This window comes from Meles meles, chromosome 19 (genome assembly GCF_922984935.1).
Source record: "Meles meles chromosome 19, mMelMel3.1 paternal haplotype, whole genome shotgun sequence".
NCBI classification, from domain to species: domain Eukaryota; kingdom Metazoa; phylum Chordata; class Mammalia; order Carnivora; family Mustelidae; genus Meles; species Meles meles.
In genome coordinates this window covers 3800590-3814560 of record NC_060084.1, presented here as the reverse complement: position 1 = coordinate 3814560, position 13971 = coordinate 3800590, and the positions used below count along the sequence as shown (strand labels likewise).

At 58.2% G+C, this 13971-nt stretch overlaps 1 protein-coding gene across 3 annotated transcripts in view; it reads left to right on the top strand.

Annotated features, from left to right (window-relative positions):
* The first annotated feature begins 983 nt into the window (after positions 1–983).
* CRISPLD2 (cysteine rich secretory protein LCCL domain containing 2) overlaps positions 984–13971 on the top strand; it is a 61055-nt gene continuing 48067 nt past the window's right edge. The window contains exons 1-2 of one of the 3 annotated variants that reach the window (XM_045987998.1): positions 984–1136; positions 11462–11576. The gene's annotated coding sequence lies outside the window, so the exon portion shown is untranslated. Of the gene's footprint in view, positions 1137–11461; positions 11577–12727; positions 12958–13971 lie in introns of those variants that run through there. The other 2 variants (XM_045987997.1, XM_045987999.1) reach the window with 2 other exon arrangements.

The following is a 13971-nucleotide window of genomic DNA, read 5'->3' as shown; positions in this document are numbered from 1 at the left end:
AGAGTGCAGGGACTGGTGCCGAGTGACCCGGTCGGAGCGTGCGGAAGGAGCAAGAGATGATTCCCGTCTTCATGCAGGGACGCGCCCCGTGAGGACGGGCGGGGTCCTCCTGCCCTTGTCCTCGCGCAGTGGGTCCACACTCTCCTCTAGTCCTTCACTCCCCCCAGCCTAGCTTTCTTCGCTCGCCAGCAAGGGCCTTAGGTTTACGTGTTTCAAAGGCAGTGCCTTCTGGCTCTAAATTGATTCATAGTTACTTGCGCAGGTTAAGGATGTTAAATGCCTGTGGGCAAAATGTAGCTAGATTAAGGTTGCTGCTCCCCGGCTGCGGGACTGGCGACACTCTGTTCTCCAGGCCTCAGGTGTCCGATCTGTGGAATGGGATCACTTACCCCAGAGCAGATTCCGTTGGACGTTTACGGGGATGGTGAAGGGCAAGCGCCTGGGCTGTGGCGTGGTTTCGTCGTTTGCACATTGGGAATGCGTGTACGTGTGTGCGCATGTGCGTGCGTGTGTGTGTGTGAGACGAGCGGGGTTTCATACCCCCGTGCAGAGGACGGGAGTAAATATAGCGCGTGTGATTCTGTGCCACAGCTTACAGAGCCCTCACCCTCCCCGGTTTTATTTGCTGCAGTCCCGGGAGGTCACTTCCCTAGTCCCACTTTCCATTTGAGGCACAGAGAGATGGGATTTGGTAAATTTGCAAACCCCCGGTGGAAAGTGCTTGGCACGTCGCCCGACGCGCAGCAAGCGCTCCGTGGAAAGGGCAGTTCCAGCGTCCTGGCGAGGAAACTGAGCGCGTCCTCTTCTCAAGCCCAGATCTCAGGACCGTCTGGTCCAGCCCTCCCCCCGCCCGGATCCCCGGCGCCCGCGGGAGGGGTAGGGGGCGGGGCTACATTTCCGCCGTCCTATCAGCGCCGCCGGCCTCCGGGGGGGCGGGGCGCGGAGGTGCTATAAGAGGCTGCGCGCGGGGCCCCTCCAACCACTGCATCCCTCCCCTGCCCCGTTGTGCGGAGCCTGCGACCCACCCGCTGTGGACCGTGTCCGCTGTGCCGACCGTGTCCGCCGTGTGCGCGCTGCTGTCGCTGCACGCCCGGGGAGAGACGCCGGCGTGGTGGTGATTGGAGAGCCGCGCGGAGGTAGGTGTGACTTCGCTTCCTCTCCTCTCCAGGCTGCGGTCCACTCCGCTAACCTCGGAGGAGATGAATTAACCAGAGCAGATACCGCCTCCTGGGGCTTCCTGTGCACAGGCACTGTGCTGGGTGCGCTCCCTGTGGCTCAGAACCGGGCTCAGCCGCATGGCCTTTCGTACATGGAGAAACTGAGGCTCAGCAAGACCAAGCCACTTGCTCTGTAAGACCTCACAGTCAGGGAGCGAGGGAGTTGGGACTCAAAGCCTGTGTGACTGCAGGTTCCTGCTCCTTGAGCCCGGGTACCCTGACCTCCCTTTTGCAGTTCACGAGCATCTGTTGCATTCCTGTGTACACAGTGGGCGTCAATAAATGGAAAACTGACAGCGCGAATGTGGTGGGGGTTTGAATGTGTCTCTCCACCTGTGGACGGCCAGGGTGATCCGAAGAGTACCCCTTAGCATTCTGCTAAGGTTTACTGGGCTGCGCCCCTTTATGATTTTATTTGCAACAAACCTGGGCAAGGTAGCCTTTCTCTTCCCATATTTCAGATGAAGATACTGAGGGCCAGAGAGGGAAGTGAGTTGTCCAGTTAGAGCCAGGGCTGTAGCCCAGCTCTCTCTGCTTCCAGAGCTCTATGTCCAGGTGTGGGGCATGCCAGAGTTCCTGCAGGCTTGGGAGCTCATGCCGGGTCTGTCCAGCCAGAGTGGACACCTGCATACACTCCTCGTGGGGGAAGAATGGTGCTGGAAGCTGAGGACTCGGCTCTGCTGTCCTGGAGAAACCAGCTGCCCTAGATGGACAGAGCCAGGGAGGGCCCCTTGTGTGGTGCGGACCTGGAGCCTCCCTTGCCTGGGACTCAGCCAGTGGACGAGTCAGAAAAGGCTTAGCTCATGCCTGCTCATTGAAGTCTAAGTTAACCTGGGCATCTCTGAGCCACAAGGTGAGCTGCTGCTCTGGTTGGGAGGAGCAGCTGGGAGCCTGTGCAAATGCCCAGCTTGCCTGGCAAAGTGGGTTTGTAAATTTCCACCCTGAGCGTTCGGGTGCCATGTTCTGGCAGAACCAGGTGACCCTGCCTTCCCCAGTAGGGTCATCTAGGGTCTAAAGCTGCCAGGTGAGAGCCCAGGGTCCAGCAGAAGGAGATGAAGGGCATGCTCTCTTCTCCAAATAGATTGAGAGGGGGGCCTTCTAAGGTGCTTTGTGTTTCGTGCCCCTGATTTTCTGCTTCTGCCTCTGATCTGGCTGTTTCCATATGGGAAGGAGGAGCAGAAGGTGTGGGAGCTGTATTGCCGGTGGGAGGCTGGTGTGAGGCCATGCCATTTCCCTGCATTCTCCTCCCTGCCACATCCCTGGGCAGGCAGCCTCTCGATCCCCATTTCACAGATGAGCAAACCGAGGCTCAGAGAGGTAAAGATCGTGCAAAAGGCCCCCTAGCTGGCGTGCCATGTTTCACCTCCAGGGCTGGCTGCTGGCAAACCCTGCGGGGTTTGAGCCCGGGTACCCTGACCTCAGCTGCTGGGGCCCGCCTCCGCTAAGACAGTTCTCTGCCGGGAGGGGGATGGGGTAGCCGGCTGATGGGTGTTAAGGACGGCACGTGTTGTAATGAGCACGGGATGTTATACACAAGTAATGAATCATGGGACACGACATCAAAAACTAATGATGCACTCTATGGTGACTAACATAACATTAAAAAAAAAAAAAAAGTTCTCCGGGCAACCAGTAACTCCACGTCTGGCCCGGAACATCACACCAAATGTGGTGTTGTCTGAGAGGGCTTCCAGGAAAATCCATCAGCAGAGTTAAGCCCAAGCCCCCAAGTTCCCAATCCTATGCACCTGGGGGAGGAGAAAGCAGACAATTTTGATCTTTTCCGGAGTTTCTTACGACGTAGGAGTGGGAATAATAACATTTACAGTCACACCAGGAGCTGGAGTTACCTGACGCTCAGAATGAGCCAGGTGTGCCCAGGATCTACACAGATGCTCTCACGGACTTCTTTAGGGGGTGGACCCTGGACCCTCTTCCTTTTTACAAGGAGGGGGTTGAGTCTCGGAGTGATGAAGGCACGTAGGCAACAGGACACAGCCAGGGGGCAGAGCGGCCCTCCAGGACGGGTCCCACCCCAGACTCTGGAAGAAGGTGTTCGCCCACTGGTGAGCTGCTTGCAGAACCGGCCGTGAGGTCAGGGCGTCTCCTGCTACGTGGGGTCTGGATCCCCGCCCGACTTAGGGGTGGGCCCCGAGAGGGGATGACTTGACCCAGGGCTGGGGCACCACTTGGTGGACAGGTACCCGTGTCGACGTGCGGACAGCCTCGCTCTGGGACCCAGAGCAGCACCGGCTCCCAGAGCCCCTCCCTCTGGAGCGGAGAGGAGAGCTGGCTTGGCAGGGGAGGGCCGGGACCCTTGGCAGAAGAGCGCGAGGCCTCCGGAAGTCCCACACTTCATGCCTCCCTCCGAGACTCCTCGCTGGGGATCTGGCCTTTTGTAGGTTGCATTTGAAAACTGGCTTTTTGGAGGCGGGACTCTCGAATGCTGACCCCTTTGGCCTTGTGGGAACTGGAACATTTCTCTGCACTGGCATCAGCGTGATTTACTACGTATGGGAGGTGCCTCTGTGTCTGCTTGCTCCAGACCTAGGAGGCTTAGGAGGCTTTTTTTTTTTTTTTGTAAACTCACTGGTTTTTGATCAGTCCCAGATGTGCAAACCCAGCATCACTCAAAGGGGCTGATGGCTTGTCAAGAAGGGAAAATACAACACGGCATCATTTCATTTTATCTCCAGTTAACGGAGCTGAGTAGCTGCTCAGCCCTGCTTGGGACGGGGACCCCGAGCCTCTCCTCAAGTCCTCGGTGAGGCACGCCGTGTTCTGGAACAGATCCGGGTGGTGGTTGGTGGTAGGACCCGCCATAACCTTTTTTCTTCTTTCTTTCCTTAAAAGAAGTATTTTCATGTGGCAAAACACACATAAGCACAGCATTGACCACTTTGACCACTTTCAAGTGCAGGCTGCTGTAGCAGGGAGCTCATTCACAGCAGCGGCCCCACCTCTCCTGTCTGGTTCCATCACCTCCAAAGGACGCCCCGTAGCCGCTGTTACCCGTTCTCCCCTCCCCAGCCCCTGGCGACCACCAGTCCGCTTGCTGTCTAGGTTCACTTAGTCCGGAAATCTCATATACATGGAATGATGTGATACGTGGCTGTGGTGACTGTGTCTTGCGCTCAGTGTGATGCTCTCAGCGCCCATCCTCACTGTAGTGGGTATCGGTGCTGTGTTCCTTTTCATGGCCGAGTAATATTCCCTTCAGGGACCAGACCCCATTTCATCGATCCATCCTTCCAGCGAAGGACTTCCGGGTTGTTTCCACCTTTTGGCTGTTGTGAACCACATTGCTGTGGACATGGGTGGACACGTCTTTGTTGGAACAGCTGTTTGCCGTTGTTTGGGGTCCGCACCTTACGTGGAACTGCCAAGTCACAGAGTCTCTTGAGGGTTAAGTTGTGGAGGAATTCGTGTTCTCCCTTCTTGGCTTCATTCTTGCAGAAACATAGACTCAGCTCATCTCATTGTGGAATAGATCAAGGCCCTCCACGGTGGACACAGGGAAATCTGGGTGTTCTGGGGGAGGTGTTGACACCCCCCCCAGGGTCACGGCAGCAACTGGCGGAGAACCCCGTCTGAGGCATTACGCCCCAGACGGTGTGGCTGTGGCGGTTCATGGACAGCTGCCCCCCCCCCCCCCCCACCTTGTCAAGGCTGTGAGGACAGACGGTTTCTTGTGGTTCAGCCCCAGGGACATTTATCCTCTCTGATTGTCTCAAGTGCTGTGTCAGCTTAGACGAAAACCACAGGTTCCGGGGAAAAAGAAATTCATAATGCGGATCATGCAACTTCTGGACCGTCGTTTAAAAAATATTATAAATTGTGAAATCCCACATTTTCAACCCAGATTTCTGAACTGTGTCCCATTGTGAGGGCAGAAGGGCAGTATTCCAGCAGGAAAAAGAATAGAGCTTCCATTTCATTCGTAGTCAAATGGTCCTGGAATGGAGCTTGCCCTGAAGTTCTTTTGGATTGGAAAAAACCCACTCTGATCCCTCCCAGGTTGGGAGCTGGATGGCACCTGCTGGGACCAAGTTGGTGAGAGGCTGAGAAATTTTTCCAGAGCAGAGGGAAGGAAAGGTAATAGAGAGCGCCCCAAGCGGAGGGAACCATGTGTGTACAAAGGTCCGGAGACGGGGAGGGGCCTGGCCCCGGAGGAAAATGACAAGGGGTTCCACATGGCTGGAGTCTGAGCATCAGACCCTGAGCGGTGAGGGTCTGCCCCGCGGGTGGGGCGAGTTTGGATTTTCTTTTATTTTTTTTTAGGGAGAGTGAGTCGGTATGTGGGGAGGAGGGGGCTCAGGAGGCTCGGTGTAGAGGCAGAGGGAGTGACAGAATCCCAGGCAGGCTCCATGCCCGGTGCAGAGCCCATCGCAGGACTCGATCTCACGACCCTGAGATCATGACCCGAGCCGAAATCAAGAATCAGATGTTTAACCAGTGGAGCCACCACGGCGCCCCCGGGTCTGGATTTCCTGCCATGGGCTGTGGAGCTTACACTTGAGAACGGATTACTCTGAAACGAGCAGTGTTCCCCAAAGTGTGGGAAGCCATCCCCACTGGTCCCCGAGGTGACCAAGCCTGGGCATGGATGCGGCCCCAAAGGCGCCTGATCAGGGGGTGTCCTTCTAAGTCGAGGTGCTGCCTGGGCCCAGTGCCTGCCCCACACCATGCTCCCCCTTCACAGCAAAGACAGGGCACCGTCGGCATAGAAGTCCGTGACCGACATCCGTGGCCGGCATCCGTGGCTGGAGTCCGTGGCCGGCATCCGTGGCCAGCTGGCACGTTCTCGCTTTGTTCTGTTTTCAACGTGCGAAGTTTGACTCCTGCCTTCCGTTCGAGGCAGAAGTGATCATGTCCGTTGCAAATGGCGATGACGGAAAATTACCTTTTCCAAGGCCATTTCTCTGCACCCTCAGCGTGGGTCACCTGTAAAGGTACGCGGTCCGCAGTAGTGGAGGAGACAGGCGGGGGGCAGGGGGAGGTGTGCCGAGGCTGGCAGTCTGGGAGGTGCTGGATTCGGGTGGGGTGTCAGGTCGAGACTGTCACAATCCGGGGCCACGGTTGTCAAAGTGGGGCTCCCTCTCCGGGGCGGCGGGGCACAGCGATGTCTGGGAACGTGTGAGGAATACAGATTCTCGGGCCCCGTCCCGGCCTTCCTGCTTCAGAAGCTTTGCGGGGGAGGCCGGCAATCTGTGTTTTAACAAGGCTTCCGGCATGTTCCGCGCAGGCCTGAACGGGACTGCGCAGCTGAGGAAGGCTTGCCCTGGGGCCCGGCACCGGGGTGGGGTGGGGACGGCTGGCTAGTGGGGGTGGATGTGAAGTTGTGTGGAAGGTTCTGGATACAGGGCCTGGTGCGACCCCAGAGAGGTCACACGACCAGACGGGGATAAGGGCTAGGATGGCCACCTCCTTGCAGGGTGGAAAGGCCCCCTGACAGGCTGTTGGCCGAGTCCTGGCTTCCAGAAGAATGCCTTGTTGGCACTCATCGCTCTGGGGCCCGAGCACGTCGAGCACCTTCCTTCTGAGCACATTCACTGCCCCCCTGTGCCCAGGAGCTTCCCAGGTAAATCTGTTTGGGAACCCCAGGCGCCCCCCGCCCCAACCACGAGCGGTTCCCTCAGCAGGGCTGGAAACACAGCCGTGTGTCTGTATTCGGTCCGCTGCCATCCCCTCTCTCTCTCCTGCCCCAGACCGGCTCCAACACAGCCGGTCTGTTCTCTCCGGGGGAAGCGCCCGGCGGCTGGAAACCCTGTTTATTCCCGCGAACCTTCAAGGCTCGGGCTCTGCTGGCCGTGAAGGTATTTTCAGCCTTGGCATCGCCGCACAAAGTGCCCTCTCAGACGTGGGATGAACCGGGCCCTGTCTGGGAGAGTCGGTGTCTGGTCCAAGTGGGAGGCCCCCGCCGGCTGTGGGGCTGCATCCGGGCTGCAGTCTGAGCCCCAGGACTTGTCTCGGCCCCGAGCCTGGGGTGGGGGGACAGCCCCCCAGGGTCCTTTCCTGCAGGCTGGTGTTCTTGTGCCCCTCCTGCTCCCCTTGATCCGTTCTTAGAAGACAGAGCGATTTCAGACTTAAAAAAAAAAGAAATTTACTAATGTTTCACATACCAGAGAGGAGGGAACACTCCCTGATGCCCAGGCGGGTGGCTTTTCCCCAAGGGCCCACGCGAGCCCAAGCTGCCCCTGGCCCCTCCCATGGCCCCGCCCCCGGCAGGAACCGTTTCCCGACTTGTAAAGGCATAGGTTGGTTTTGCCTGGTTTTGAACTTGACATAAACAGAACGGAGTATGGCAACTTCTGTTCAGTCTGTGAGCTCTGCCTGGGTCATTCCATGCTGACGGGCTTTTCAAGCATGAGTGAGACCCTGTCACCGTGGGCTGTGCCCCTCCCCTCCCCCCGCTGATGTTCCTTTTTGCATTTGGAGTAAAAGCAGGACTCACGGTGCCCTTCCAGGCTCCGGGCCACCCGGCCCTGCCTTCCTCATTTTTCCCCAGCTCCACGGCTTTGTGCCTGGCCCGTCAAGCCAAGACGGGGACTATCCCCGAGCCTTTGACCTTGTGGTTCGTGCAGTCTGGAGTTCCCCTTCCTGGAGACTTGAGCGAGACCTTGCTGTCCACCCCACCCAGAGCGGTCCCTGTCCCTTCCTCTGCCGAGAGTTACCATCCCATTCTCCGGGCAGTTTTCTCATGCCTTCTGCCTCTGTCTGGTTGCTGTGATGTCTCCTCCCTCTCCCGAGGGCAGACTGTCTTGCTTGTACTTGCGAAGGACTCGGTGGCCCTGTGAGGACTTGCCCTGGGATTTCCGTCTGCACAGCGGTGTGGAAATCCCATAGCCCGGCGCTGTAGGATTCTTGAACTGCTCGTCTTCGAGCCTGGTTCAGAGCCAGGGGCCGTGACTCATCCTCACAGACACCACCCGATGCCATGAATCAGGCAGTTCAGACAGAAGCCCGTGGCAGGTCCGGCCAGCCCCGTAGCCCCCAGCAGAGAGGGTCTGAGCTGCTGAATCCATCCAGGAGGAAGGAAAGACAGTCCGCAGACAGCTCCGGAATCGCTTATTCTCTCCCCATCTTCTTACCTTCTCTCCTCCATCCCTGCGAGCAATTCAGGGCCTCATTGCCGCCTTGAGGAATTAGGAAATCAGAGGCTGAGGGGCCTTCTGGACAGCATGGGGCTACCTGGCGGAGACGTGATTCGAGAGGGTCTGACCGGACGCCCATGCTTTCCCTTGCTGCCCCGGGGCCGTTCTGGGACTGCTTGTCCTCAGGGCCCCATGGTTCCCTCACGTTTATCTGAAGCTTTGCTGATCATCTACACCTGGGCCAGAGGCAGGCAAGGGGTCCCCCGAGTGGGGTCCTGGGTGTTCTGAGAATATATTAATTTATTGTCCCGTCACTTTAAAATGGCTTTTCTTATTGACTATCTTGGTTTATATTGAACACACTTGGGTTTTCATTCTTTATTTTTTTTTCTTTTGCAAAGTGAGCTCTTCTCTCCTTTTGCCCAGGATTTGGTATATGCTCCGTGCACTATTTAAGAAATCTCGGGGCACCTGGATGGCTCAGTCAGTGGAACGTCTGACTCTTGATTTTGGCCCAGGTCATGATCTCAAGGTCGTGAGTTTGAGCCCTGCGTTGGTCCCCATGCTCAGGGTGGAGTCTGCTTGAGATTCTCCCTCTCCCTCTCCCCCTCCCCCACTCTTCCTCTCTCCCTCAAGTAAATAAATAAATAAGGAAAATCTTTTAAAAAAATCAAGGAGCAACTGGGTGGCTCAGTCGGTTAAATGTCTGCCCTTCGGCTCAGGTCATGATCCCAGGGTCCTGGGAACGAGCCCCACATTGGGCTCTCTGGTCAGCGGGGAGCCTGCCTCCCCCTCTGCTCCTTCCCTCCACTCACGCTCACACTCTTGCTCTCTGTCTGTCTGACATAAACAAATAGTCTTTAAAAAAGAAATCAGATGGGTTTCCCATAGGCTCTTGCCGGCCATCTGTCTTCTGTTGTGGACAGCCCAGGGCTGGGGGTGGGGAGGCTTCAGGGAAGGATAAGGGCCTGCCCCCTGCTGTGTGCAGCCCTAATCTCGGGGGAAGAGTTCAAGGAAAACGGGCTCCCATGGAGGAGGGGAGACAGCCGCCCCCCCCGCCCCGGGTCTGGTGCTCTCCCAGATGCTCATCTGGAGGTTCTGGCCGGTCCGGGATCTGCCTCAGACATGCTGGGGTGTCCCTCCTCCCCACTCCCAGCCACAGCTTCATTCTGGGAATTTGGGGTGGTTTGTGGGTATGACTGTGATCTGCCCTTGGCCTCACCAGCATTTTGAGTTCTCCTCTGTGCTCCCGGGAAGAGCCGAGCCTGGGACGCCCCTGGCCTTTCGGCTTAGCTGCTGTCACCCGGGATGGGCATGTTCCTGAATGAGCCCGGCCGACACGGGCGGCGGGAGGGCAGCGCCACCCTGAGTTTCGGGGAGCCGCACCTCGGACCAGAGCGTGACGAAGCATCTGCCCTCGCAGACACAATCTGTGAACGTGGACAGGTTGCTTCTCTGTCTGGAGCCTCCGTTCCCTTGCTGGTAGGACAGGGCCTGTAATGGCCATGACCCTGTCAGCCTGTGGGCCGTGGGGGTGGAGGACCCACTTCGGGGTCCACGGGTCTGCACACGCACTCCGGGCGGGCTGTGGTATCCGTGATAAGTGATTGTGGAGCAGCCGATGCTCACCGGGTGTGAAGCGGAACACGGCCCAGGGGCGGGCAGCCGTGGGCTGGAACCGGCTCGTTGCATTTTGTTAAATACTCAGGTCGGGAGCCCATACACGCGACCATCCGTAAACACCAAATCACAGGAACTTACAGGTAACTAAGTCCTCTTTACAACGGGGGTCACGAAACTCTGACCTCACCCCGTCCTGACCTTTCACGGCACTTCACTCTCATCTCGGTCCCGCGAGGCGATGGTGTCCGTCCCCTGCGGCGGAAGGACCGAACAACGATGGCCATCTCGCGTCCTTCCAGAAATTCCGTGGTCAGGGATCTCACACGCTTGAAATAGGCCACCGTGGGAATATTTGTGCCGGGGGAACAGGCAGACGCCACATACCAGGGTGATTTTTACTTTTTGGACTGTCCGTGTTCGGACATTTGCCAGCGTGCACGGGTTCCAGCGCCGAGGAAGCCCGCGGTCCGCGGGAGAGGCAGACGGTAGGAGCAGGCGTGACAGTGAAGCACGAGGGCTCCTGCTGCTCCTCAGCTCGGCAGAGACGCAGCCCCGGCCGGAGCATGTCCGCAGTCACGGCACGTGAACTGGGTCGTTCCCATTGATGGGAGTGACCATGAACATGTGTACGGGCAGTTCCTGGCCAGAGAGTCCTCGCGAATGCTCCAGACCTGGTTCATTTTTATTGTAATTTTTTAAAAGATTTTATTTATTTATTTTGATAGATCATAAGTAGGCAGAGAGGCAGGCAGAGGAGGGGGGGGAGGCAGGCTCCCTGCTGAGCAGAGAGCCTGATGCAGGGCTCAATCCCAGGACCCTGAGATCATGACCTGAGCCGAAGGCAGAGGCTTAATCCACTGAGCCACCCAGGCGCCCCTTATTGTTGTAATTTTTTAAAGTTTCGGCGTGCCCGATGTGGGGCCCGCACTCATGACCCCAAGATCAAGAGTCGCACGCTCTACTGACTTAGCCGGCCGGACTCCAGACCTGGTTTGTGACGTCTTGGAACCTGCTTCCCCAGAAAGCTGGGAGAAAGTGGTCATGGCTCAAGACAGATCCTGAGGAAAGTGTGTTTTGAATTTAACCCCTGCACGCATGGGACGTTTAATATGATATTTAAAAATAAGTTTTTTTGGGGGGCACCTGGGTGGCTCAGTGGGTTAAAGCCTCTGCCTTCGGCTCAGGTCATGATCTCAGGGTCCTGGGATTGAGCCCCACATCGGGCTCTCTGCTCAGCGGGGAGTCTGCTTCCTCCTCTCTCTCTGCCTGCTTCTCTGCCTACTTGTGATCTCCATCTGTCAAATAAATAAATAAAATCTTTAAAAAAAAGTAAGGTTTTTGTGTCAAAGCAGAGGTGGGGCTCTGAGATAACATCATGAGGAGAGACTCCGCAGCATTAATCCTGGTCTTCTAGAAACTTCTTCACACAATACCTCCCGGGCACACGTAGCATCACCATCCTCCTTAGAATAGCGAACACTTACGAAGTACCCACGCTCATGCTCTCATTCGCTCCTTGTCACACAGCTCATCCCACGACCCTAACCGGGTCTTAGGTGAAAGGACGCTGCTTTCCGGGAGCTTCCTGGCGCCGGAGCTCGTCCACAGACCTGCCTGTCTTGTTCATCGCTGAATCGCCGAGGTCAGACGAGCCCTGTGATTCCTGTCTACCTTACAGACGTGGCCCCAGGGGCCCTGAGCAGGGACGTGCCACGCAGCCAGCAAGGGTCTGCATCACGCGTTGACTCAGCCAACGTTCTGGGTTGTTCTGGGCAGGCCCGCACCGTGCGGCGTCCTTGCTGGGCTCTCCCGACCTCCTCGGGAGGACGCGACCACACATTCATTTCTTAAATATTTACTGGACACCGACGTGTCAGATGTGGGCCATGCGGCGGCAAGCGAGCCCGACGGGTCTGGGGCCGGCAGGGGCTGGGAGGGTGGGGTGTGATTCAGCCGTGACCCCGAGTTGGATCGTAGCTGGAGGAGCTGGAATCCGTCGGGCTGGCCCGGGGCAGGGAGGGGGAAGAGGGGACAGGACGGGGCCACGGGATGAGCTGTGGGAACAGCATGTGCAGGAGGAAAGTGCCGAGATCCATCTTCCTGGCAGAATCTTCCAAACACAGGCAGGGCCCTGCGGCCTGACGAGCAGAGCCCCGGGCACGCCCCCTTTCTCTCCCTTGCTCCCAAGAGGCGGGTGTGAGTGCGGCCTTGCCCGGGAGGTAACCCTGAGGAGACGGGGGTCTGCTGATCCCTTCCCAGGCCACAGAGCCCTGGCAGGGGGCAGGGGGGCTGCAGAAAGCCCATTCCACATCTCGGCGCCTCCTCTAACTGGCCGCACGGCCTCAGCCGCACCAGGCAGTGTGTCCTGGACTCAGTTTTCTTTTCTGTAAAATGGGGCTGGAAATCACCACCTCCCTGGCAGACGCCAGGTGCGTTGGCAAGCTCCGGGCAATGCTGTAGGGATCTGATGTTCTGTGGCTTTTGTTAGCCAGCCTGGGGTCTCGCCGTGGGCCCTGAGGCCCGAAAGCCCCACTCCCCTCCCCACCTCCCTGGTGGCCTGACACTGGATATGTTCCCGCAAGACCTTGGCATGTCGGTGTCAGGGGCCAGAGGTCAGCTCACCATGTGAGAGTCACAGGCACGGCAACCCAGAGAGGCTGGATGTGTGCCAGGCCCGGGGATGGAGGCATGTCTCGGTGAAAGGTCGCCATGATGTAAGGTTTCAGTCCCCTGGGGGTGACCCACGGGTGTCTTCTCACCGCTGGGAACCGCCGTCTGTCCCAGAGGTTGGCGGGCTGTCGCGGGGTCCCCTTCCCCGCAGGCTGTGGCCGGGCTCTCCTTCAGGAAGCCCACTCTCGGGGAGGCAGGGCAGCATAAGGACAGGGCCCTAGGACAGCATGGGCTGCGTCCCAGCACTTGGTTTCTGCTCACCAGCTGTACGAGTTCGGGCCGTCTGGACCTGGCAGAGGCCTCAGTCTCCTCTGTAAAACGGAAGCAGTACAGCCCGAGCCTCCGAATCATCGGTGGGTGCGAGGAGAAACCCAGGGACCGGCGCACAGTAGGTCTCCCTCAGCATCGGCCTCCCCGGTCGGTCGGGGTCTGTACTTGTCCCTGGGAAGCCCCACGCAGCCCCGGACCTTGCACGTGGCTCATTGGAAGAAAGGGTTTTAATTGTCTGACTGTGGGCGAGAAAGGGGCTGACGGGTTTAGGCCCTAAGTTCTGGTTGGACTCTTGGGGCAGCAGAAGCCGGAGAGGCCGCCCAGGCCCAGGGCGCTGGCGACGCCCCAGTGAAGTGGGCCTCGGCCTCCTGATTTCCTGTGCCCCGAACAGCCCCTTCCCCACAGTGGCCAGTGGGGAATTGGGTCCATAGTCCTGTTTATCCAGTATTTTCTCATACTTCTGGAGGCCCGAGCCCCCTGTATGGGCAGGGTGGCTGTCCCCTGAGGCCTCTGTCCTCGGCCTGTGGACACTGCCTTCTCCCTGTGTCCTCACACGGCCCTCCCTCTGGGGGTGTCTGCGCCCCAGCCCCCGCTCTTAGGATGACAGCCGTCAGACTGGACCAGGGTCCACCTAATGACCTCATTTTTCTTTAATGATTGCTTTAAAGGCCCTGTCTCCAAATATAGTCATGCTCGGAGGTGCTGGGAGTCAGGATCCCAGCCTGTGAATCTGGGGGGGGGGGGGGTCACAGCTCAGTCCCAAGCAGCACCGTGCAGGGTCCTGGGAGGAGAGCCACCAGTCCCCTCGTCCTCACGGTTCTGCTGAAGCCTTCGTGGTGTCGTGAAGCCTAGACTTAACAGGACTGGGACGATCTGGGCCTGGCTCCTCCCCTGTGAAGACCCCCAGGCCCCCCGAGCTCTAGCCAGGCCAGACCACTCTCAGAACCCAGGGTGCACGGGGCGTGCTTCCCGATGCTGTGAGCTGGGCGACCCAGGGCATGTCTGCCCCCGTGGCTTTACAAATTCTCTGTGGGGCCTTGCAGACAGGCAGCCTCTGTCAAGTGCAGGGTGAAGGCCCTTTGTCTTGTCTTTTGGAA